Source organism: Rhinolophus sinicus, chromosome 3 (assembly GCF_057876585.1).
Source record: "Rhinolophus sinicus isolate RSI-liver-muscle chromosome 3, RSI-T2T, whole genome shotgun sequence".
In the NCBI taxonomy this organism is placed as follows: Eukaryota; Metazoa; Chordata; class Mammalia; order Chiroptera; family Rhinolophidae; genus Rhinolophus; species Rhinolophus sinicus.
The window spans coordinates 198514230-198539136 of record NC_142503.1 but is presented as its reverse complement, the minus strand read 5'-3'; the positions used below and the strand labels follow the sequence as shown (position 1 = coordinate 198539136).

The window sequence follows — 24907 nt, the reverse complement described above, 5'->3', positions numbered from 1 at the left end:
GCTGACTTTTTTAAAAAATTGATTGAGATATAAATGCATACATTTGTTCACTTATAATTACACTTCAATATACGTATGTGAGCCCACCCACAGGGGATAAGTGCCTTGAATAATGTTTACATGTGTAATATTTCCATGTGTTCTAAGTCATTACCCAAAAGAATAGCAAATTGGTTCCTTTCATGTTGGCTTCCACAAAATTGCATTAAAAGATTGTATTAATCATTAATGTTATCAAACATCTCATCGTTGCTCCCGATCTCCCTCTCAGTTACACAGTTTATTCAATCAACTACTTATGGAAATGTATTTCCCTTTCCTTAATAAAATGACCAATTGGCAATCCACCTCAACACAGAGCAAGAACATTCACTCTTCTTACAGATGACCACATTCTCCTTACCAAAGTGATAAGAGCCTCGAGTATTAATTGGTTGGGACTGAGAATCTTAAAATGGTTTTACTAATTATCCATGTTTCATTATATGCCTTAAAAAGTAGTGCATGCATAGCTCTTCTTTTTTATTCATTGATATATTTCTTTATTAGTGGGCTAATTTTATTATAATAATGCAATTCATACCCCGAATCATGAGAGCCCAAGAATAAGGTGCTGTCGGCTCGTTTCCCACGGAGGATAATGAGGTGTCTCATCGTAATGGACCTCAGAGTTGCAGATGGGTTTAATCAAAATTCTGTTTCAGAAACCCCATGACATTCATCACTGGTCCATGCTGGGAACCTTTTAAATTGATTAATTTTCTGATTCGCAAATAATAAAACAATCACAAAATTTGAAAACAAGATCCTTGAATGTAAGCGCTTGTCCCATAAAGCTAATAAACTACACCTCTTTCGTGATGGTACTCAAGCTGCACGTGTGGATGGGCCAACACCCCTGCGCTTCATGGTCCGCATTGCTTCCTGTGTGGCCCTCTTTTATTTCACACATCCCTATGTCAAAGATGTCTCAATGAAAAATAATGAAACCACCATCTTCAGTCACCTCTGGACTGTCCCCAAAGAGTTACCAGCCAGCTCTACCCATATGAGAATGGTTAAGTCAACCATGTGGTTAAGTCAACCATGGCAGAAAATAAAGAGTAATATTAAACTGCTCTGAGAATCAATTAAATAACTTCTGTCTTCTTCTAAAATGACCTCAGTTGTAATGATTTAGATTAAATCTAATTATTGGCACATAACACATTCCCATCACTGTTCCATGTTTGGAGCATTTCATTGCATGTATGTACAGAATGATCATTTTGACATCCTTTAGATAAAACCCATGAACAAACTATGCAAACAAAGAATGTGAACTAAGGGACTTACTCATAGTAGTCTTGATGCCCCTCGATCATGATGACAATTCTTTAGATCAGCTGTCCTATGTTCACTCTGGAAAGGAGAAAGGAGATTTAGACTAGATTTAGATTTTTTTAATAGTTGTTAGTCAGGCAGAACTAGATAATAAACTTTGGTGCAAAAATGCAATTTTTTGCTAATTCAGCATTGAATTCTTAGCTTTAAATAACATAATAAACACTATGAAGTCCACCACCTGGCCCAAGATTAAGATCTATAACAATGACAAATATCCACCTATATGAACATTTATTAAGTAGATGGCTATTTAGTTGGTTATTGACTGATGCAAACACGTTCCCTTTTCTTAATATAGAAAAAAAAAAGCTACAAAACCTCAAAACACTGCCTCCTAACTACAGATACTAATATGTTCCATATGAAAGATAATTATAAACCTGTCCATTTTACTGAATTGTTTTAATATTGAAGCTTATTTTATTGCACTCTCCTAATTATTCCATGAGTAGGCCTCTGGGTCTTTCAAGCATACATTTCTTTATGTACTCATGCATTGATTCACTTGAAATAATACAATCTATACCCATGAACCACAAAAGCCCAGGGACAAGTTTATTGAATTTTCCTAACTTCTACTCCTGGCTAATTTCTACAGGGAATATTGACCAGTGCTCTTTCCGTAACGGACCTCAGAGTCACACAGAGGGCTTAATCAAAGGCATTGATTCAGTACCTCCACCAATACTCATCATTGATCCAGGCATGGCTTTCTATTGCTCCACTCATTTATGCTTTTGAATTGATTCTTTCATTCCCAGGTTCACGAATAATAATTATATGATCAATAACCTTTAATGACACAAAACTGAGAACGAAACCCTTAAAAACAACCAGGATCTGTTCACTGCCCTTGATCACGTAGAGCAAACTCTTCACATGAACCTGTTTTCCACCTCGGGAATTAGCGCCCCTCCTTCCTATCTAGCCCCTCCTTATGACTAGTGTCCACCTGCCCCCCCTTACTGAACTTGTCCATATATCAAAGTTGGTGTAATCAATAACCATAGACCTATCATGTTAGCCCACAACTGTCATCTGCCATCTTCTAAGCTACTCCAGCCTCAAAGAGTTAACAACTGAGATCGTTCTCAAAGAAGGAGGGCATTAGGCAAATGTGACAAGAACGTTAAATGGGAAGTTCAACTGCTCTGAAAATATGTGAAATGCCCTCCATCACTTTAGTGATGGTCCTTAGTGGGGCTGAGTCTAATTTATCATAAATTTTAGTTCATGACACATTCGAATCATGGGCTCATGATTGACATTCCTTAATTCCATATATTATTTAACTATCTTATTGAAATAATTTTGTGGGTTCCCATGTATAACCCCCATCGAAGCTTAGAACACCTATGTTGATGTTTACTTACATCAGTCTTTACGCTTCTTAGCTCCAGAAGTAACAGCCAGGGTCTTCATAATTACAGGATAATTCAATCAGCAGTGTGGTGTTCATTCTATAAAGGAAAACAAATAGCCTAATTTTTAAAAACAATGAAGGTACCATTTGCCTTTTGAAATTGAAATTTGTCAGCAGTCTAGATTAATCATAAACACTACTTCACATCACATTCTCATTTTCTCAAGAATGTCAATCTTTTATTTACTTACTTAAACTTTACTATTAAATAATATGAACACCATTGAATTCATTGCTCAACACAAAATAAGAACTATTACAATTAAAGACACCCAACTTTACTTGCTACCTACATAGCGAGAGCCAAGGTCATCTTTCTATAGGACTTATTTGGACAGAATTGGATATATTTCATTTGCTTCAAAGTACAGTCTCACCAATCCTCCACTATATATATTCATCGATTCACTCACTTACTGATTTATTTTCTTATTCAGGGAATAATAATATCATATCCTCATTTTTCTAAAGAAGACTCAGAATGGTTAAACACTAACTTAGAATCAAACTTTTACAACTTGCAAAGATCTAGGTATACGCCTCAATAAACAGAAGCACATAGAATTTTTCCTAGAATGTGTGTTGTTGGAAAACAAGATGCATCAGTATCCTTGTATCATAACATGTGTTCCTAATTGGGCCGTGGTTTGCTGACTATTTAAAATAGATTAAGATATAAAATTATACCTTCTTTCTCTTATACAAGAGAAACCTGAAAGTATCTCTTATAAAAAGACATCTGTGATCTTATTCACTAGACAAAAACATGGAACAAAATTTATGGCTGCCCATGGTCATTGCCATCGAGTATAACAGACTTGCTTCTCTTTTATTGTTTTAATAAAAATCAATTTTAAAAAGATTGGATTAATTATGAGTGTTATCATATAAAACATTCTCATCATTGGTCTCTGCGTGGCTTACAATTATGTGGTTATTTAACCAACTATTTATATGAGTAAAAGTGTTTCCATTTCCATAATAAAACAGTCAGTCAGCAACCCACCAGCAACACAGAACAAAAACTCTGACTGTTAATGTACAAATGACTGTATACTTTTATGCAGAGCAGGAAGAGCCTTTGCTGTTAATTCAATGGGTGTCGAGTCTCAGCCAGATTTTAATAATAATCCATGTTTCATTATAGTCCTTAATAATAGGTGCATGACCTGTCCACTTTTTTTCTTCACTGATACATTTTATTTATTTGTGGGTCAATTTTATAATAAAAATACAATCCATTCCCCAAGAACCACAAAAACCCACGCACAAGATAACATGGGCTCATTTCCCACAAGGGGAATAACTACGTGTCTCTTTGTAGTGGACCTCAGAGTTGCATATGGGTTTAATCAAAACTCCTGTTTCAGATACCCCATGGTACTCATCATTGGTCCAGGCATGTGTTTCTTCCTTTATACTGCCATTGATTTATTTATTCATTGACCCATGAGTAACAATACAATCATAAAATTCCGGGAACAAGATCTTCCCATTCGTGGTTCTTTCCCCATTGAGGGAATAGACTAGATCTCTTTTTACAATGGACCTCAGAGAACATGTGTGATCAATTAACATCCATGCTTCATACCAAATCCACATTTACCATTGGTCCTTCTGCAGCTTTCTTTTATTTAATTACCCCATGTTTTAAAGATGGTTCAATGAAAAGTGGTGAAACCACGATCTTTAATCCCTTCTCAAACACAATGTCTTCCATTTGCTTATGGGCTGCCACACACAGAGTTATCAGTGAGGACTACACCAACAGGAAAATGTTTAAGTCGTTTGTGGAGGAAAATAAAATGTAACATTAAACAGTTCTACAAATGAATGAAATGATTACTATCTTTTTTTAATTACCTCAATTGTGTCAAATTAGATTAAACGTAATTTTTTTATTCAGAACATATTCCCATCACTGGTCCATACTTGGGGGGTTTTATTTCTTTTATAGGCTTTGATTCTTTTGAAAAACCACTAAACAAAGCACCCCAACCAACGATGGGAACTTTGATTTACTTACTATGGTCTTTATCCGCAGAGCCAACTGCCAAGATTTTGTTTCTTAGAAAATGAATGCTGTCCTGGAGTCATTCTGTGGAGGACAAAGTAGAATTAACCTAGATTATCAATGTATTTAATTACATGAAACTAGAGAGTAATCAACTTTCGTCCTTTTTCATTAGTCCAGTATTTATTTTACTTTTACTTTTAAATAATATAATAACCACTTTTGAATCCACCACACAAGAACAAGAACAACATCTATCAAAAATATCTTTATATGTAACAGTTTTAACAGAAAATATAATTTTAATGGATGCTATTTCTGCACAATTGAGTACACTTAAATCCTTATTTCACATTCTCAATGACTCATGCTTGATTCTATTTTATATGTTCATTTATTCATTTATTTAATTATTTATGGGATGACTTAGCCATATGTTCGTTATATTAAATAGTCAAACTGGTAAACCATCCAGTAATCCAGAACAGAAAGACTATTAAATGCAATGCTCTTTTAGGCTAAGTGAAATAAGTCAGACATCAAAAGTCAAGAACCATGATTTCACTGATATGTGCGATATAAAATTGAAAGCAACACAGGAACACGACAAACAAATAGAGAAACAAAAACTCATAGACAATAGTTTAGTGGTTACCAGAGAATAAGGGAAGGGGGCAGTAGAAGAGCATAAACAGGATCAAATATATGGTGACAGAAGGAGAACTGATTCTGGGTGGTGAACAAACAATATGATATATAGATGATGTATTACAGAATAGTACACTTGAAACCGATGTATCTTTACTAACCATTGTCACCCCAATAAACTTTGATTAAAAAAATAGTAAGAAATAAATGCGATGATCTACAAGGAATTTTTCTTTCTATAAACATCAGTAGTGAAAACCCAAACTAATAATTATCATTGTCTCCTAAAAGATGGTATTCACTGATCTATGTTTTAAATAATTAAGATAGGATTTTATTCATTCTATTATAACACTACTTAAGTATCTGTGAATGCAAAGACACGAGAAATAAATCCTGAGTGATATTAACATTTGTCTATCTTCTTGCTAATCACAAAAATAACTGGGTATATCATTTTGGGGTTGTTAATAAAATTTAGTGAATACAATGATCAATCATAACATTTCCCATGTGACACACTGTCAGCATGTGTTCATAACTGCTTCTCGTTCAATGAGATATATACTCAATCAAATACCCATTTATGTTAATGCTTCCTGTTTCTTTTAAAAATTGATGCAGCAAAAGTAGCACTTAGAGGGAAATTTGTAGCATTGAATGCATATATTAGAAAAGAGGAACTAAGTATCTGTTCACAGATGAATGAATAGAGAAATTGTGGTATACACACACAGTGGAATATTATCCAGACTTAAAAAAAAAAAAGATCCTGTCATTTTCAGTAACATGGATGAACCTGGAGGACATTATGCTAAGTGAAATAAGCCAATCACAGAAAGAAAATGCTGCATGATCTCACTTATATGTGAAATCTAAAAAAGTTGAATTCATAGAAGCAGAGTAGAATGGTGGTTACCAGGAGTGGAGAGACGGAGGAAATAGGGAGATGTCTGTCAAGGGTAGAGTTGCTGTTATGTAGAACGAATAAGTTCTAGAGATATAATGTACAGCATGATGACTACAGTTAATAATATCATACTGTATACTGGAAATTGGCTAAGACAGTAGATTTCAGGTTCTCCAATCACAAAAACAAAAAAGAAAGAAAACGATAACTATTTGAGGAGATATATATGTTAATTACCTTGACTGTAGTAATTATCTTACTATGTGTATGTATATCAAAACATCCTACTGTACACCTTAAATATAGTATACAATTTTTATTTAAAGAAAAGATTTAAAATCAGTGATCTAAGTTTCTACTTTAGTAAACTAGAAAAACAAACAAATTAAATCCAAAGTTAGCAGAATAAATGATAAAAATTAAGGCAGAAATCAATGAAATTTAAACCAGAAAATCAATAGAGAAAATCAATGAAGCCAAATCTGATTCCTTGAAAAAGATCAATAAAATCATTAATCCTTTAGTCAGACTAAGAAAAAAAGAGAGAGGACACAAATCACTAATATCAGAAATGAAAAAGGAGAGATCACTACAGTCCCCATGGACATAAAAAGGATTGTCACAGAATACTATGAACAACTCTATGACCTCAAATGTGCTAGATGAAATGCACCTATTCCTCAGAAGACACAATTTGCCAAAATTCATACAAGAAGAGATAGACAATATAAATAGGCCAATATCTATTAAAGAAAATGAATCAATAATTAACAACCTTCCAAAATAGAAAGCATCAGGCCTAGGTTGGTTCACTGGTGAATTCTACCAAATATTTACAAAGAAATTATAGCAGTTCTTTACAATCTCTTTCAGAAGATAGAAGCAGAAGAAATACTTCCTCACTCATTCTTTGAGACCAGCATCACCCTAACACCAAAACCAGACAAAAGCATTACAAGGAAGAAAAAACAAACAAACAAACAAAAAACTACAAAACAATATTTCTCATGAACAAAAAAGCAAAAATCCTCAACAAATATTAGCAAACTGAATTTCAGCGATGTATAAAAAGAACTACACAATGACCAACTGGAATTTATCCAAAGTATGCAATGCTAGTTCTACATTCAAAAGTCAATTAATTTAGGGTGGCCTAGTGGCTCACTCAGTTGGTTAGAGCATGAGCTCTGAACAACAGGGTTGCTCATTTGATTCCCACATGGGCCAGTGAGCTGCGCCCTCCACAACTAGATTGAAGACAACGAGCAGAACACCGCTGAGCTGCCGAAGGGGAGGCCGATGGCTCAGTTGGTTAGAGCACGAGATCTCAACAACAGGGTTGCCTGTTGAATTCCTGCACGGGATGGTGTGCTGCTCCCCCTACAACTAGAGATTGAAAATGGCAACTGGATTTGGAGCTGAGCTGCGCCTTCCACAACTAGACTGAAAGACAACAACTTGGAGCTGATGTGCCCTGGAGAAACACACTGTTCCCCAATATTCCCCAATTAAAAGAAAAAGTCAATTAATTTAGAGTCATTGTAATTGTAACAGCTATATAGGATGTCAGAGGGTTAGTAGATTGGGGGAGGAGGGTTATCACTTTGTGAGGGGTGTAAATGACTAACCATTACATTGTTTTGTACACCTGAAACTAATAATAACTTTAAAAAAAATTTTTTTAAGTTAATTAATTTAATTTGTCACATCAACAGGTTAAGGAAAAAAAATCACATTATACCAATAGATGCAGAAAAAGCATTTGGCAAAATCCAACACCTATTCATGATAAAAACTCCTCTGTAACTATGAAGAGAAGAATTTCCTCAAATTGAAAAAGAACCTACAGCCCACATATTAATGACGAGAAATTAGAAGCTTTCCCACACCAGGATCAGAAGCAGTGCAAGGATATTCCCTCTCAACACTCCTTCTCAACATTGCACTGGAAGTTATAGCTAATGCAATAAAGCAAGAAAAGAAAATAAAAGGTATGCTATTAGTGAAGGAATAAAACTGTCTTTGTTAACAGATGATATGGTCATCTGTGTACAAAATATAAAAGTCAATCGCTTTCCTATATACTCGTAGATGGCCTTGGGTTTGGCGATGACTTTTAAATACAACACTAAAGATACGATACACGAAAGAAATAATTGATACCCTGAACTTAATTAAAATTAATTAAAATTAAAAGTTTCTGCTCTGCAAAGAAACTGTCAAGAGAACAAAAGACAAGTCATAGACTGGGAAAAAATATTTGCAAAAGACATATCTGATAAATGACTATTCTCCAAAACATACAAAGAAATCTTTAAAATCCACAATAAGAAAACAAAAAACCCAGTTAAAAAGTGGTCCAAAGACTTTGACAGACACATCACCAAAGAAGATACACATATGACAAATGAGCACATGAAAAGATGCTCCACATCAGATGTCATCAGGGAAATGCAAATTGAAATGAGATACCACTACACATCTAGTAGAACAAGTGTTTGGCAGTTTCTTAAAAAACTAAACATATTCTTACCATAAGATCTAACAATCACACGCCCTGGTATTTACCCAAAGGAGTTGAAAAAGTATGTCCACCCAAAAACCTGAACATAGATGTTTATAGCTGCTTTATTCATAATTGCCTAAACATGGAAGCAAACAGATGTCCTTCAGTAGGCAAAAGGATAACCTGTGTGCCATGCAAACAATGGAATATTATTCAGCACTAAAAAAGAAATGATCTATTGAAGCCATGAAAAGGCATGGAGGAACCTTAAATGCATATTAATAAGTGGAAAAAGGCAGGATGGAAGGTTACTTACTATATGATTCCAACCATATAACATTCTGGAAAAGGCAAAACTGTGCTGACAGTGAGAGGATTAGAGGTTGCCAGAGGTTAGAGGGGAGAAAAGAATGAATAGGTGGAGCACAGAGGATTTTCAGGGCAGTGAAATATTCTGTGTGATACGACAATGATGGATACATGCCATTCCATTACACATTTGTCTATAGCCATTAAATTTAAAACCAAGGGTGAAACCTAATGCAAATTATAGACTTTGGGCTAATTATAGACATTTGGGATAATGATGTGTCAGTATAAGTTCAATTACAACAAATGTCCCACCTGGTGGGGGATGCTGACAGTGAGGGAGGCTGTGCATGTGTGGGAGTAGGGGGATTATGGGAAATCGCTGCATGTTCTCCTCAGTTTTGCCGTGAACCTAAAACTGCTCTAAAAAACTGAAGTCTTAATTGGGGGTGGCCAGTTAGCTCAGTTGGTTAGAGCGTGGAGCTAACACTGAGGTTGTCGGTTCAATCCCCACATGGGCCACTGTGAGCTGAGCCCTCCTTTAAAAAAAAGTCTTAAAAAAAGAGGCAACATCAAAGCAAATATCTGCTACCCATTATCAGCAGCATTGCCTTTTACCGTATTTCCCCGAAAATAAGACCGGGTCTAATATTGATTTTCGCTCCAAAAGACACATTAGGTTGTATTTTCAGGGGATGTCTTATTTTTTCTTGTACAACAATCTACCTTTATTCAAATACAGTCATGTCACCTTCTTCTGGAACATCGTCATAATGTACTAAATGCGTCCATCTGGCTGACGATCTTAACTGGGGCTTATTTTCGGGGTAGGTCTTATTTTCGGGGAAATATGGTACATATAGTTCTTTTTTATGTTCCTTACCCAAAAGTGTAAGAGCCTTGATCTATTTGTTTTACTGGAACCCAACACTTCCCAATTGTATTAGTCCTGTTCCTTCTTTCATTACATACTCGTCCTCTCATAATTAGTCCAATTAAGACCCTCCTTGTCTTCATTCATTTATGCATTTCATGCTTGTATTCACACATTGACTTACTTATAAACGTATAGTCTATACTGAAGAGTGCCAATAGACCAAGAACAAGATTTGACACTTCCTAACTTACGCTGTATGCTCATTTCCCACAGAGATAACAGGGTAAGTCTCTTTTTCTAATGGATCTCAGAGCTATAGGGCTTAACCAACATTGTTGGTTCAAACACATCAGGATACTCATCATTGGTCTAGCCTTCGCACTCTTTTTCTTCACTCATTTGCACCTTTGTTTATTGATTCATTCATTGATTAACTAACAATAACAAAATTGACACCATAAAAATCCCCAAATCCCAAGAATAAGAACCTTGAAGTTGCTAAGATCAACAGATGAATCTTAATGTCACACACACGTATAATTAAATTCCTTGCTTCTCTGAAATCTCGTACTCATTGTAGATCCATGCTTGCTCCTTTTTGTTTAATTTTTCCATATTTTAAATATGGTACAGCAAATGACCATGAACCCACACATCTTGATGTGTCCTTTTACGAGTATGTGCTCCTTTTAAAGAGTCAACAGCCTAGGTCACTTATGGAAATTTAAGTTAGCTGTGCTGCAAAAATAAAATGGAATAGTATTCAACTCTGAAATTGATGGAAATGCCCTCCATCTTATTTTGTTTAACAGCCTCACTTGTGCTGAACCGGAATTATCTAATTTTATTTTTGTTCATAATAAATTCCTACCATTGGTCAATGAATGGTGCTTTTTTTATTTTCTTTAAATATGTACCCAATTGTTTCTCTGAAATATTAAAACCCATGAACAAACCCCCAAATCAAAGACATAAACTTTATGGCTTAGATCTGTTTTAACACATATTACCTATAAAAATGACTGCCAAAATGTTCACCACTGGAGAATAATTAAGTTAGGTATTATGTATCCATTGTGCAGAGTAAAAGCAGATTTACAAAAGAATATAAGAATACATTTAAATTTTTCGAGGGATATTAGTAGGCCTGTATGAGATTAATCCTAAACCTTGATTCGTGCCACATTTTAATCAATGGCCCAAGCATGGCCTGAAATATTATTTATTGACTTACCTAACACCCAACACAAGAATATGAAGTAACTATTGCAAGTATCCTTCTATTTAATCTCTATCCACATGGTAAGAACATAGAACATTTTTACTAAATGGATGTCACTTGTGCAGCATTGGATGAATTTAAATCCTTTTTTCACTGGCACAATTTCACCAATATAGTCCATGCTAGACCCTACTTTATGTAATTATTTATTCATTCATTGTTTTGCTTTTTCATTTATTTTGTACTCATGAAAATTTAAACATCAGTTTATTTTTCCAGAGAAAACACAACCCATCAACAACCCAAATTGTAATACAATTAAATGCAACTATGCATATGAATCTGAACCAAAAGTGGGAAGAACCTGGTTTGGTTTTTCCTTTATCTGAGTATCAGCAAGGTACAACAGGACAAATAATTCACATTGTTTTGTAACACATGCCGTTCATTGGTCCATGCTTTACCACAGAGGTTCTAAATGGGGACAATGCTGCCCCCAGACGACATTCGCCAACGTCTGGAGACATTTTTTACTGTCACAACTGGGAGGGGTCAATATTATGATCTAGTGAGTAGAGGACAGTGACAGGACAGCCTCCCATGAATTATCCAGCCCCAAATGTCAACAGTGGGAGACCGAGAAATCCTGCTTTACCCTTTTCAAAATAATTTGTTGAGAGATGAATATATTTATACATTCGCTCATAACCTCATCAGTATTCATGAATATACAGAGTGGATTAGAAATTTGAATGGTATTAACAGCTGTTCATGTGCTCATTACTCACAGACATAGCCAACTAGATCACATTTCCTTGTTTTCAATAAGCAACCAGCACCTCCCCAAAATGAGAACAACAGCACTGATTTCTGGGTGTTTATCTCTATATGCTCCTTACCCAAATAGGGATTATATTTAATCAACTGATGTTGGAAATGAATACCTCAGAACTGTATTAATAATAATAAATACACTACACACTCCCATAATAAGGTCACATATGGCTCACCCTGTCTTCATTCATATATTTATTTAATCATTTACTAATTCCCTTCTAGTAATACAATCCTAACCTATGAAACTTGAGAGCCGAATAACAAAATCTTAAATATTACTAACTTCAGCTGAAAGCTCATTTACCATAGAGGCTTAACTAGGTGTCTGACCTCAGAGTTACAGGGTTTAATCAAAATCATTGATTCAGACACCCCAGAATGTTCATCATTGGTCCATACTTGGTACCCTTCATTTGTACCTTTGTTACTAATCCCCTCGTTAAGTCCCTAATAATAACAAAGTCAATATACAGGAATCAAAAACCTTAAAAACAAGATCATAGACTATTACGAAGCTGTATCTATAGGCTTGTTTTCCATAAAATAAGAGATTACATCTGTTTTGCAATGGATCTCAGCATTATGCATATAGATTATCAACTTCCCTGCTTTACGTCAATCCCATATTTATACTTTGTCTATGTTTGCAGTTCTTTTATTCAATTTTTCCATGTTTTAAACACGGTACATGTGGTAGCCAGCCCCCAAGATGGCTCCCAATGGCCACGACTGCTGGTATTCACAGCCTTCTGCAGTCTCCCACATTAACTCATGCTTGGCCTCTATGACCAGTGGAATACTGTGGAAGAGATGGTGTCTGACTTCTGAATCTAGGCTATAAATACATCCAGGTTTCCACCTTCCTCTCTCTGGGGTTGACTGCTATAGAGGAATTCAGCTGTGGTGTTGTGAGGAGCTGTCCTGAAACGAGGTCCACGAAGGAAGGAACTGTGGCCCCCCACCAGCAACCCGCACCAACTTTCCAGCCATGTGAGTGAGCCATCCTTCAGCCTCAGTCGAGCTTCCAGATGACTGCAATTCTGCCTGACATCTTGACTACAACCACACAATAGACCCTAAGGTAACACTGCCCACTAAGCCTCTCCTGGATTCCTGTCCTATAGAAACTGTAACAGATAACAAATGCTTACTGTTGTTTTAAGCCACGAAATTGTAGGGTAATTTGTTACACAGAGCTAGATAACCAATACAATACAATGATCAACCAACCACAGTCATATCTCACAATGATACATATTCCCTCTTCCTATCTGCTCCTGCTTCAAGGAGTTAATAGCTAAGATCTTGATCACTGAAGAAATGTTTAAATTAACCATGGTACAAGATAAAATATTATAAACTCTGAAAATGACTAAAAGCCCTCCATCACTTTTTAATGGAGTTCAGTTGCCCGGAATTGGATTAGTCATAAACTTTGGTTAATTTCCATTACTGGTCCCTGCGTGGCATCTTTTGATTTTATTTACATATTTAGTATTTATTCTTCTGACATAATGTCATAATGAACAAACCACCTAAACCAAGGTTGTGCATTTTGACTATTATCTACTACAGTCTCTAGGCTCCTTAACCTCAGAGGTAAAAACTATTTATTACTATTGAATAATTAAATCAGCTATTGTGAAAACAAATCAGCTATTGTGTTTCCATTCTGTAAAGTCAAATGAACATTTTATGAAGAACGGAACAGCATAGACCTAATGATTTTTTAGTGGACTGAAATCATGAGGTACTAGATTCATCGTACAACTTGGTTCCTATCACATTCTCATTATTGGCACAAGAATGACTCTAGTTTTTGTATATTGACTTATTTACTGCTTAATTTTTCATTAATGTAGTAAATACTGTTAAATCCTGCAACCAACACAAGAGTAATAAATGTAACTAGTACTGAGATCCATCTATATACTCCCTAACCACACAGTACACAGCTCATTGATCTTTTAAGGGCCATATATTTGTGCATTGCTTAGAGCGTGCCATGAAGCATTAAAGATTTACCCTAATTTATACACTTATTGACTCATTCATGTTTCTCTCATTTAATTACTCAAAAAATAATTTGATCATTTATACTTTTTTTTTTAAAGAAGAAGCGTAAAACCCATCAGTAGTCAAGAACTGAAATATTTCATATCATTGCGATATGGACTGTGTCTAAAGTCAGGTAAATCTACATTTCTTTTTCTTCAGCTAAAATGATTTAATTATCTTTGTTTCATGACACCTACTCCGCACTGACCCATGCTTACCTTCTTTTAAATAACTAACCAAAATATAAACTCATTCGTTCACTCATTCACCTTAACAATGCATTCAAAATGAATGCAAGCCAAGACACTGGACAAGAACACTGACTGACTCTAGTATCTGCACATATGCTCAGTGTCCACAGATACAAGCTGCTGGGTCCTCTTTTGTTTTTTTCAAATACTAGTGAACAACGTCGGTGTGATCATACCTAGTATAATATTTTCAATAGTAGCCCAGGCTTGGCCTTCATTCAATTGGGCACTTATTTAAACAATTATTTTTAATGTAAATGATTTGTTCCTTTTCTAAATAAAACCAACAACCAGCTACCCACCACCAATACAAAACGCCAACACGGGCTCTCATAGAATAGGATACATCTTTATGGAAAATGGTAAGAGAGACTTCATCTATTTAGGTTATGAAACTCAGTGCTTCAGGACATAATAGAATTAACAATAATCCTCATTTCACTGCAGACTCACATAATTGGTCATCATTCACTGACATACTTTTATTGATTTTTGCATGGTTTCACTTACGATACATTTCACAGACATTAAGAACTAAAGCTCAGGAACCTGACCTCGGACTACGCCTAACTTTTGCTATAAGCCCCCCTCCCTCAAAGGAAATAACTAGACTTCCTTTTTCTAATAGACCTCAAAGTTACAAAGTGTACTCAAAATCTTTGACTCACATATCTCAGGGCACTCATCACTGTTCTATACCGGACACCTTTTTATTCCTTTATGTATGTATTGTTATTCCTTTATGCATTGATTCACTAATAATAATACAATCAAATCTCATGAATCAAAAAGCCCAAAAACATCCTTGAATATCACTAATAACTGTCCAAATGCCCATTTCCCACAGTGCTAATAGATGAGGGCATTCTTCATAAAATATACCAGCGTAGCCAAAAAAAATGTATATACATGACTTGTATTCACCTTTTGTCATTGGTATATATTGAGTATTACAACTATAATCCAGTTTTCACCTTTCTTAAAGTGTGTATACATTTGTTTGGCACCCTCTGTATATGTGCTTTGTGCCTATATAAATTAATCAACATCCTTGCTTCATATTAGTTCCATTGATCCATGCTTGGCCCTTTTTCATTTAAAGATGATGCAATGACTAGCCAAGGAAGCCGTAATCTCACTCCACAACTAGAACACCTACTATTTTGTCCATCTTTCTGTGTATTCCTCCCTCAAGGAATTAGGGGAAATCTTTATCAGTGGAGAAGCACTTAAATGAATTGCAATGCAAAAATAAAATACAATGTGAAGCAGCCCTGAAAATCAATGAAACACCCTTCATATTTCTTATTGGATTTTAGAACTTCCAAATCAGCTTAATCATAAATCCCAATTCAGGCCTGTGCTGGTGTTACTTGGTTTTATTTATTAATAACCCATTTATGACATTGAAAAATTCAAGTGACACCCAGAAACCAACCTCCCAACCCCAGAACATAAACTCTTAACTGTTACTTACATCCATCTCTTCTCTCCTTACCCACAGAGTTTGTAAAAGCCAAGCTCTTTAGCATTAGAGAATGATGAAATCGTCTGCGATGTGTTCACTTGGTAAAAATGCAGACTTTCAAAAGAAAGAAAGAGCCTGTAGTTAGATATTTTTTAATGGAAGTTAGTCTTGCAGTATTAAATTAATTATAAACTTGGGTCACTTCATAATCTCATCACTGCCCAAGAATGGCATACTTTATTCATTGACTTATTTAGTTTTTATCTTTAAATAATACAATGAACACCAACATGAGAACAAGAACCATTATCTATCATAAATATCTACCCGCATACACCCGATTAATAAATTTAAGATTTCAATGATTGATTTTAGTGGACCTAACCTATACAAAATTGGATAAATGAAAATCTGTTTTATGGCATATTGTCACCAATCATGCACAAATTTTTCTGATTTAGATGTGGAGTGATTCATTGTTTATTCATGTACATAATTAGGCATGAAGCAAATTAATTATCTACCCATTTTTCTAAAGACTTTTTCCATGAAAATTTCAATGTGTACTTTAGCCAAAGCCAGAGGTGACCTAGAGTTCCTTTTCTTTACCTGGACACCCGTTAGGCTTAACAGGAGGAACCACCATCTTTGGTTCTCAACACAGGTTGCTCATTGGCTCACGCTCGGCATTCTTTGCAATAACTAATCTGTATATAAATGCACTCTTCATTCCCTTATAACAGTACATCACCATCAATGAGAAGCAAGACACTGGACAAGAGCACTGAATATCCTGTCTACAGTGTCATGGCCACGAACATAATGATTAAGTTCTCTTTTGATTTTTTTTTTTTTTGAGTAAAACTCAATGAATGGAGTTAGATTAATTATAACTCTGGTCATGTGATAAATTCTCAATATTGGTTCATGTTTGGCCCTCTCCCGATGAGACAATTATTTAAACAATTGTTTACGTATGTAAACTTTGTTGTCCTTTTCTAATTAAAACAACCCACCGACAATCAAAACAGCCTCATAGACCCTTAGTATACCTGCCATACTGTCCTTATCCAAGGGTTCAGAGCTTTGATCTGTTTATCTATGAAGCCCACTGCTTCAAATATGCACTAATAATAATCGTTGTTTTGTGACATACCCTGTTTCCCCAATAATAAAACCTAGCCGGACAATCAGCTCTAATGCGTTTTTTGGAGCAAAAATTAATATAAGACCAGGTCTTACAGTATATTACATTTTATATCATATTATATTGTATGATATTAGTTATACCTGGTCTTATATTACCCCGGTCTTATTTTACTATAAGATGCATTAGAGCTGATTGTCCAGCTAGGTCTTATTTTTGGGGAAACATGGTAATTTCATAATTCGTCCATGTGTGGCCCTCCTTATCTTTATTCATTTACACGTTTCTTTATCCATTCCTGAGTTCACTTCCCAAAGAGCTCACTTTATCTCTTTTTTTGCAACAGTCCACAGACTTCTACACAGGCATCGATCACAATTTTGGATTCCGAGCCAACCCCCACTCCAGGAGTCGCCACTGGCCCAAGCTTCGAACCCCTTCCTTCAGTCCTTGATCCCTTTGTTTATTGATTCATTCACTGATTAAATAATATAATCAATGCACATAAATCACAAACTCTCAAAAATAAGACCCCTGAATATTGCTAAGGTCTACTATCCACATGCTCATATGCTGAGATCTTTTGAAGAGAGAAATGTTAAAATCGACTGTCATATAAATATGAAAGAGAACAGCAAGCATCTCTGAAAATGTATGAAACACCTTCCACTTTTTTAAGGAGTCATCAGTTGTGCAGAATTGAACTAATCATCATTATCTGTGGTTCATAACCTAGTCCCGTCACTGTACAGCATTCTTTGATTTCATACTTTTATGTTGCTGTACTTTGAAATATTTCAGTGAACACTCATGAACAAGTTCCCCTAACCAAGTACATAAAATTTGAATGTTACTCACTTTAGTATGTATGCTTCTTAAACACAAAGGGATAAGCCAAAATCTTCATCATTACATACAACTAAATCATCTATGGTGTGTTAATTCTAAGGTAAAAAGCAGGCTTTCAAAATAATGAGAAAACATAAATTTAGGTATGTTTAAAGGACACTAACTGTAGAGCTCTTGATTAGATATAAAACTTGCTTCATTTCATTAGTTTGAGGATATAAGTACTTTTCATTTACTCAATTATTTAATTTTAAAAAATATAACGAGCACCAGTGCTACCACCTAATCCACAAGTCAGAACTATTACCTGACTATAACCTGACTGTTATAAACACGTCTAAATACTTTACACAGGTAAAGTCTAGATTGTCCTTTTTAATGGATCCTTCTTGTGCTGACTGGATAAATTTAAAGCCTGGTTTCATGGCATACTCCTAACAATGGTCCACGCCTGACTCTACTTAATGTGTTTGTTCATTCATTCACACATTTAATTATTCATGGAATAATTTCACCAGTTGTTCACTACATAAGGAAAAGGCAAAATGGTAAAATGGTTAACAACCCAGAACCAAAATACATACTATTGTGAGCGTCTATCTACATGCACATCATGAAAATGGGAAAAGCCTAGGTTTTTAAAAAATATAGACATCAGTTGTATAGAGTAGAATAAGCATTATCCTTATTTCATAATAAGGCCTACCATTCATGTGTGCTTTGCATCTTTTAAATAAGATATGAATCTATTCATTCACTTATAACAATATATAATTATGTCACCATTATAATTATAACTCACTGGACAAAAATTCTGAATGAGACTAACGTGATCACCTGCACACAGTAAACCATCTTAAATTAATCACGACTCTTGTCACAGGACAGTCTCATCATTGGTCCATGATCGTTTTTTCAATTAGATAATTATCTATTTATGCAAACATTTTGCCATCTTCCTAATAAAATAAGCAATCAGTCACCCACCATCTATCCTTAATGACCACATTCAATCTCAGGCAGACCTGTCTATTTGCTGCCTGCTAAAAGGAGTCACACCTTGACCTATAGCTTTTCCTAGATCTCGGTATTTCAGAAAAGTTTCCAAACAGACTCTCGTAATTGAACAATGTGTGGCTTTCCTGATCTTCATTCATTCCTTCATTTCTTTCCTTACTGATGAATTATTTCATTTATAATTTTAAAAAATCTATGCCCAAGCACAGGATCCCAAATACTCCCTCCTTGGACCGTAAGTATGGTTATCACAGAAGAAATAACTAGATCTCTCCTTGCAGTGCCCTCAGAGCGACAGAGCTTAATCAGAATTCTTAGTTCAAACATCTCAGGATCATCATCATTGATCCAGACTTGGCATTTTTTGTTTTCTTCATTCACATCTTCCTTTCTGGATCATTTTTACATGCATAAATTATCATACAATCAATATCCATGAATCACAAAAGCCAAGAACAAGATACTAAGATAAAGCTATTTGCACGTGTCTCACAACGTTGATACACTGGAAGCCTTTCTCCAACGTCCTTCTGGGTGCACATATGGATTGATCAACAGCCTATTATCAATATCAATGCCATATTGATAATAGGCTTTTGCTTGTCTCTTTAATTTGTCCATATTGCAAAGATGGTAGAAATACACAACTATGAAACAGCACCTTCCCTCACAACTAAAACAATGTAACTTTCTTCCATCTTCCTATGGTCTCCACCCTCAACAAGTAAACAACCATGATCTTTATCAAGGGAGGAATGTCTAAATATATTTTGGAGCCAAACTAAAATGGACTGTTATTTAGCCCTAAAAATGATTAATCACGAACTTGGGTTCATAACACATCCCCATTGTTGGTCAATGGTTGGTGTTTTCACAAAATTCATAAAATCATAAAACACCAAGCATTGACCAACAATGAGAATGTGTTATGAATTAAGGTTCATGATATATATATATATATATATATATATATATATATATATATATATATATATATGTATATGTATATGTATATATATATATATATATACATATATATTCAATTGTTTAAAATAATTCCTTGGAAAACAATGCAGAAACTCCCCAAAACAAGAACATGAACTTGCCAGTTATTTATATTGGTCTCTGTGCTCTTCGCCCACAGAGACAACAACTAAGGTCGTTGCCATGAGAGAATGAATGAGTTGGCTGTGCTGTGCTCATGCTCTAAAGGAAAAAGCCAATTCTAAACAGTCTGTGTTAGGGGTTTTTAAATGAACGTGACTCTTGCACTGCCAGGTTGATCATAAACCTGGATCACATCACAGTCACATTATTGGTGCACAAACTGCGCTACTTTTTATCACCTTATTTTATTTTTACTGTTAAGCAACGCAGTTAAGTAAGCGTCTTTGAATCTCACACCCTACTCAACAATAAGGCTTGCAACTATCACACATGCACATGACCATATACTCCCTACTCTTAGTTAACAGCCTACTAATCATTTTCATGAACTTGACTTGTGCAGAATTGGAAAAATTTGAAACCTAGTATCATGGTACATTCTCACCAATAATCCTAGCTTTATCTTACATTATTTTATCAATTCTTATATTTATTTTTTTTAGTTATTAATTAAATAATGTGATTACTCGTTTTTCTAAAACTATGCATTTTATAAGTATATAAAATATATAAATATAAAACGTAATATAAACTATCCAATTGCAACCAAAACTGAAGTACTGCTCTTGCATGCCCTTGTCTCTGTACTTAATCCAAGTAGGAAGAAACTAGGTCCCATTTTCTTCATATGGACATCAGCAAGCTATAACGATTAGTCCTTAACTTTATTTCACATTACGTGCTCCATAATGTCCATTGTTTGCCTTCCTTTAAGTAATCATTTGAGATATAGTCATATTAATTTAATAACTTGTAACACTATGTAATTACCCAAAAATCTACAGACTCTTTACTTGAACACCCAAAATACTAACAACTGCCCACAAGCTCATTACCCACAGAAATAACTGACTATATCCCTTTTCATTTGTTTTCTTTTTTTTTAATTAATTCAGTGAACACAATTAGATTAATTCCAACTGGTATCATATACACATCCTCAACACTGGCCCATGCTTGCTTCTCCCCAATTAGATAGTTATGTCATCACTGTTTATGTAAACATTTTTTCCTTCTTCTTAATCAAACTAACAACCAGCAACCTCCCACCAACCCAAAATGGCATGATGGACACTTCGATGCATCTATCTGTGTGTGCCTGTGTGCCTAGAGTTCCTACGTGCTCCCAAGGGAGTAACAACACCTCTTACTTATGGGTTATATTGGAACTCACTGTAAGCAAATACATTACTAATATTATTTATTTCATGACACATTCTCATAAATGATCCACATGTGACCCTCTTCATCTTCACTCACTTAACACATTTACTTATTCACACATTCATCCATTCACTTACGTCAATACAATCCATACCCAGGAACCACTACTAAGACCCAAGAGCCAGAGCCCCAACGGGCCTGAGCTTCTGCTCCGAACTCTATTCCCGCAGAGGGACTAACTAGGTCTCTTTCTAACGGACCTCAGAGTTTAGGGTTTAATCAGCATTCTTGATTCATATACCCCAGAATTACTCATCATTGATCCAAGCTCAACCCTTTTCTTCATTTATTTATTTGTACATTTATTTGTACATTGTGTATTAATCGTTTATACATTATTTATTGATTATTTCATTCATGGCTTTACTGATAAAAGTTGATTCCCATGAATCACAAAAACCCAAGAACAATATCTTTGAATATAGCAGAGAGCTGTTTACAGGTTTATTTCCCACAGAGCTATTAAGTGAGATCTCTTTTTAATTAGACCTCAGTGTTACACGTATGGATTAATCAATAACCTTGCTTCATACCCATACCATGTGTCTTACCACGCTCTGCTTGCTCATCTTTTATTTTCCTCATATTTAAGAAATAGTACAATGAACTTATCATCTTACCCCACAACTAGAACACTGACAATACCTTCTATCTTCCTAGATGCTTTCTCCCAATGATTTAGCAACCTGGCTCGTTATCAACAGAGAGGTTTTCTGAAAATGTGGTGCAAAAATAAAATGGAATATTAGGCAACTGTGAAAATGAATGCAAAGCCTTCCAACTTTGTTGTTCATGTACCTCGGCTGTACTAAAATGGATTCATCGTAATTAGTGGTTCGTTACGCACACCCAGTAGTGGTCCATGCATGGCCTTCTCTGACTTGATTTACGCTTGCATAGCTACTCACTCCTTTGAAACAATTCCACAGATGACACAAATAACCCCCTCCAGACCAAGAACATGAACTCTGTTACTTACACGAGTCCCTTTGCTCCTTATCCACAGAAGTGACAGCCAAGCTCTTCATCACCGGATGATGGACCAACCAGATGGGTATATTGAACCTGTGGAGTAAAAGGCAAATTTTAGAAAATTGCAAAACTAGTGTAGATTTGTAACAAGACCTTCCTTAGTCCTGTTGTACCTGATTTATCCTAAATCCCCCTTGTCATCACATTCCATTAGCCCAAGAACAGCCCCTTTTTATTTATTTTTTTAAATGATTACCATATATAATATGATGACAACTACCGAATCTACATCCTAGTAGAAGAATTAAGAACTGTGCCCATTCCAAATTCTGTCAGTTAAACCCTACGCACATAAGTAATAGTCTAGATTATCTTTTCCATGGGTCCTCCTAGATTAGAATTAAGTTTACATCCTTATTTATTGACATATTCTCACCAATGATCTATGCCTGACACTACTTTATAAATTCATTCCTTTATTTGTTTGGTTTATTTACCCGTAGAATAACTTACTCATATTTTCACTTTTCAAAACAAATGTAAAATGATTTAAAATACTATCATAGGTAACTGTCTGCTCTACCCTAAGTGGGCAGAGCCCCAATCCCCTTCTATGTACATGGACATCAGAAAAGGAGACTGAGATTAATAAACATTTTTTCATGACATACACATACTATCCTCACTGTTTACCCTCTGTTTAACAATCTCTTCCTTCATTCACTTGTAGTAATCTCATCAATATTCATGAACCTACATACCTCAGGCAAGAGTCCTACAGGACACTAACATCTGCCCATAAACACAATACCCACAGAAAAACAACTACATGTGTTTTTCAAAAATGACACTGATTGAGAAGAACTGATTTAATCCTAACTCCTCTCATATTATGCATTCTTAACATTGGTCTATCCTTAATCTTCTTTAATTAGGGAGTACTGTAATTGATTATTTATTTTGTTTCCCTTTTCTTAATAAAATTAACAACCATCAACCCAGAAACACTGACTCTTATATACATCTGCCCATGTTTTCAATCAATATGGTAAAAGCCCCAGGCTCTGTGAAGAGCGATTATTGGAACTTAGCTCCTCAGAAATGATTTAATAATAATTTATATCTCATTACATACTCTCATAATTATAAATATCTAGCCCTCTCTGTCTTCATTCATAGATATGTTTCTTTATTCACTCATGTACTGATTCACCAATAAACGAACCCATACCTAAGACCCACCAAAGCCAAAAGCAAGGTGCCTCTATTCCTACCTTAACCTACAAGCTCAAGCCCCATCAGACAGGAAATTAAATTTGTTTTTATAATGCACCTCAGAGTTATAGGGTTTCATCAAAATCCTGGACCCAGACACCCCTGGGTATTTGTCATTGATCTAGGCTTGGGACTTTTTTCATCATTCATTAATACATTTATTGATTCATTCACTGCTTGACTAAAAATTACTTAATCATATCCATGAATCACAACAAAGCAAGAATAAGATGTAAGAATATTACTAACTTCTGTCTTTTGCCTAATTTCTGCCAGAACTAATACATTGGATCTCCTTCTACAGTGGACCTCACTGTTATTCTTATGCGAACCCACACTCATCGTGGCCATGCTTGGCCATCTTTCTTTAGTTTTTCTCTAATTTGGTCAAGTTTCAAATATGTAACAAAGAAAATCCAGGAATGTCTCTGTTTACTTCACTAACAATTTTCCATCTTTTTTTGTGTTTTCTCTCTCAAGAGGTTAGAAACCGAAATCTTTACAACTGGTAGAATGTATAAATCAACAACGGTGAAACAGAAAATGAACTATTAAACAACTGTAAAATGAATGAAGCACTCTTTTTCATCATTTTTTTTAATGGTCCTCACTTGCTCAAAGTTGGATTAATCCAGAATTTTGTTTCATGGCACATTTCACCAGTGTTCATCCTTGACCCTCTTATGTTTTTATCTATTTGCTTATTTGTTATTTAATTTGATTAGACAGACTAATTTAATCCTAAACCTATCTTTTAGAAGAAAATTAACAAGAGCAAATCCATCAACAACCCAAACTGAAACAATATAACATGAATTTATCCATGAACCTTAAACAAATAGGTGGGAGCCTAGACTTGATATCCTGTATACAGACACCAGCAATGAAGACTGAATTTATCCTAATACTAGTTTTGTAACTTATGTTTATTACTGGTCCCACTTTCAACTAATGGATTATGGCATTAACTTATTTATTCATTCCCTTCCAATCTATAGCTTGGAATCCAAACAAACTGATCAAAAAACTCTGAATAAAACTAACATCTGTCAACCTGCTCATTACCTGCAGAGATAACCAACTAGAACTTTGTCGTTGTTCAATGAACTCAATGAACAAACTGGATTAATCATAATTCTTATCATCAGTCACAGTCTCAATACTGGCCCTCGTCACCGTTTTTTATTTAAGGAAACATCCTCCCTTTTTTAGATATTGATGTCAGTGTTTTTTTTAATGGACTTCAGTGCTTCAAAAACATATTAATAATAATTATTGCTTTATTATATGCACTCATCATTGGTCCATCCTTGGCCCTCTTTTTTCATTCATTTATACATTTAATTG

At 35.0% G+C, this 24907-nt stretch overlaps 1 protein-coding gene, 5 non-coding genes and 1 pseudogene across 23 annotated transcripts in view; all 7 read right to left on the bottom strand.

Moving 5' to 3' along the window:
* Positions 1 to 24907, bottom strand: part of LOC109455530 (uncharacterized) — a 138750-nt gene that overhangs the window by 85733 nt on the left and 28110 nt on the right. For 16 of the 18 annotated variants that reach the window (XM_088797502.1, XM_088797513.1, XM_088797514.1 and 13 more), the window contains 5 exons: positions 22293 to 22378; positions 15919 to 16023; positions 4836 to 4907; positions 2760 to 2846; positions 1336 to 1401 (listed from right to left, as the gene is read on the bottom strand). The gene's annotated coding sequence lies outside the window, so the exon portion shown is untranslated. The other 2 variants (XM_088797516.1, XM_088797518.1) reach the window with 2 other exon arrangements.
* LOC141570900 (small nucleolar RNA SNORD113/SNORD114 family) lies at positions 659 to 732 on the bottom strand. The gene has a single exon (XR_012495343.1). It is a non-coding gene; the product is annotated as a small nucleolar RNA SNORD113/SNORD114 family (small nucleolar RNA).
* LOC141570897 (small nucleolar RNA SNORD113/SNORD114 family) lies at positions 2012 to 2088 on the bottom strand (annotated as a pseudogene).
* On the bottom strand, positions 4133 to 4207 carry LOC141570891 (small nucleolar RNA SNORD113/SNORD114 family). Its single transcript, XR_012495336.1, has one exon. It is a non-coding gene; the product is annotated as a small nucleolar RNA SNORD113/SNORD114 family (small nucleolar RNA).
* On the bottom strand, positions 12457 to 12528 carry LOC141570886 (small nucleolar RNA SNORD113/SNORD114 family). Its single transcript, XR_012495331.1, has one exon. It is a non-coding gene; the product is annotated as a small nucleolar RNA SNORD113/SNORD114 family (small nucleolar RNA).
* On the bottom strand, positions 15066 to 15137 carry LOC141570903 (small nucleolar RNA SNORD113/SNORD114 family). The gene has a single exon (XR_012495345.1). It is a non-coding gene; the product is annotated as a small nucleolar RNA SNORD113/SNORD114 family (small nucleolar RNA).
* Positions 21508 to 21579, bottom strand: LOC141570893 (small nucleolar RNA SNORD113/SNORD114 family). Its single transcript, XR_012495338.1, has one exon. It is a non-coding gene; the product is annotated as a small nucleolar RNA SNORD113/SNORD114 family (small nucleolar RNA).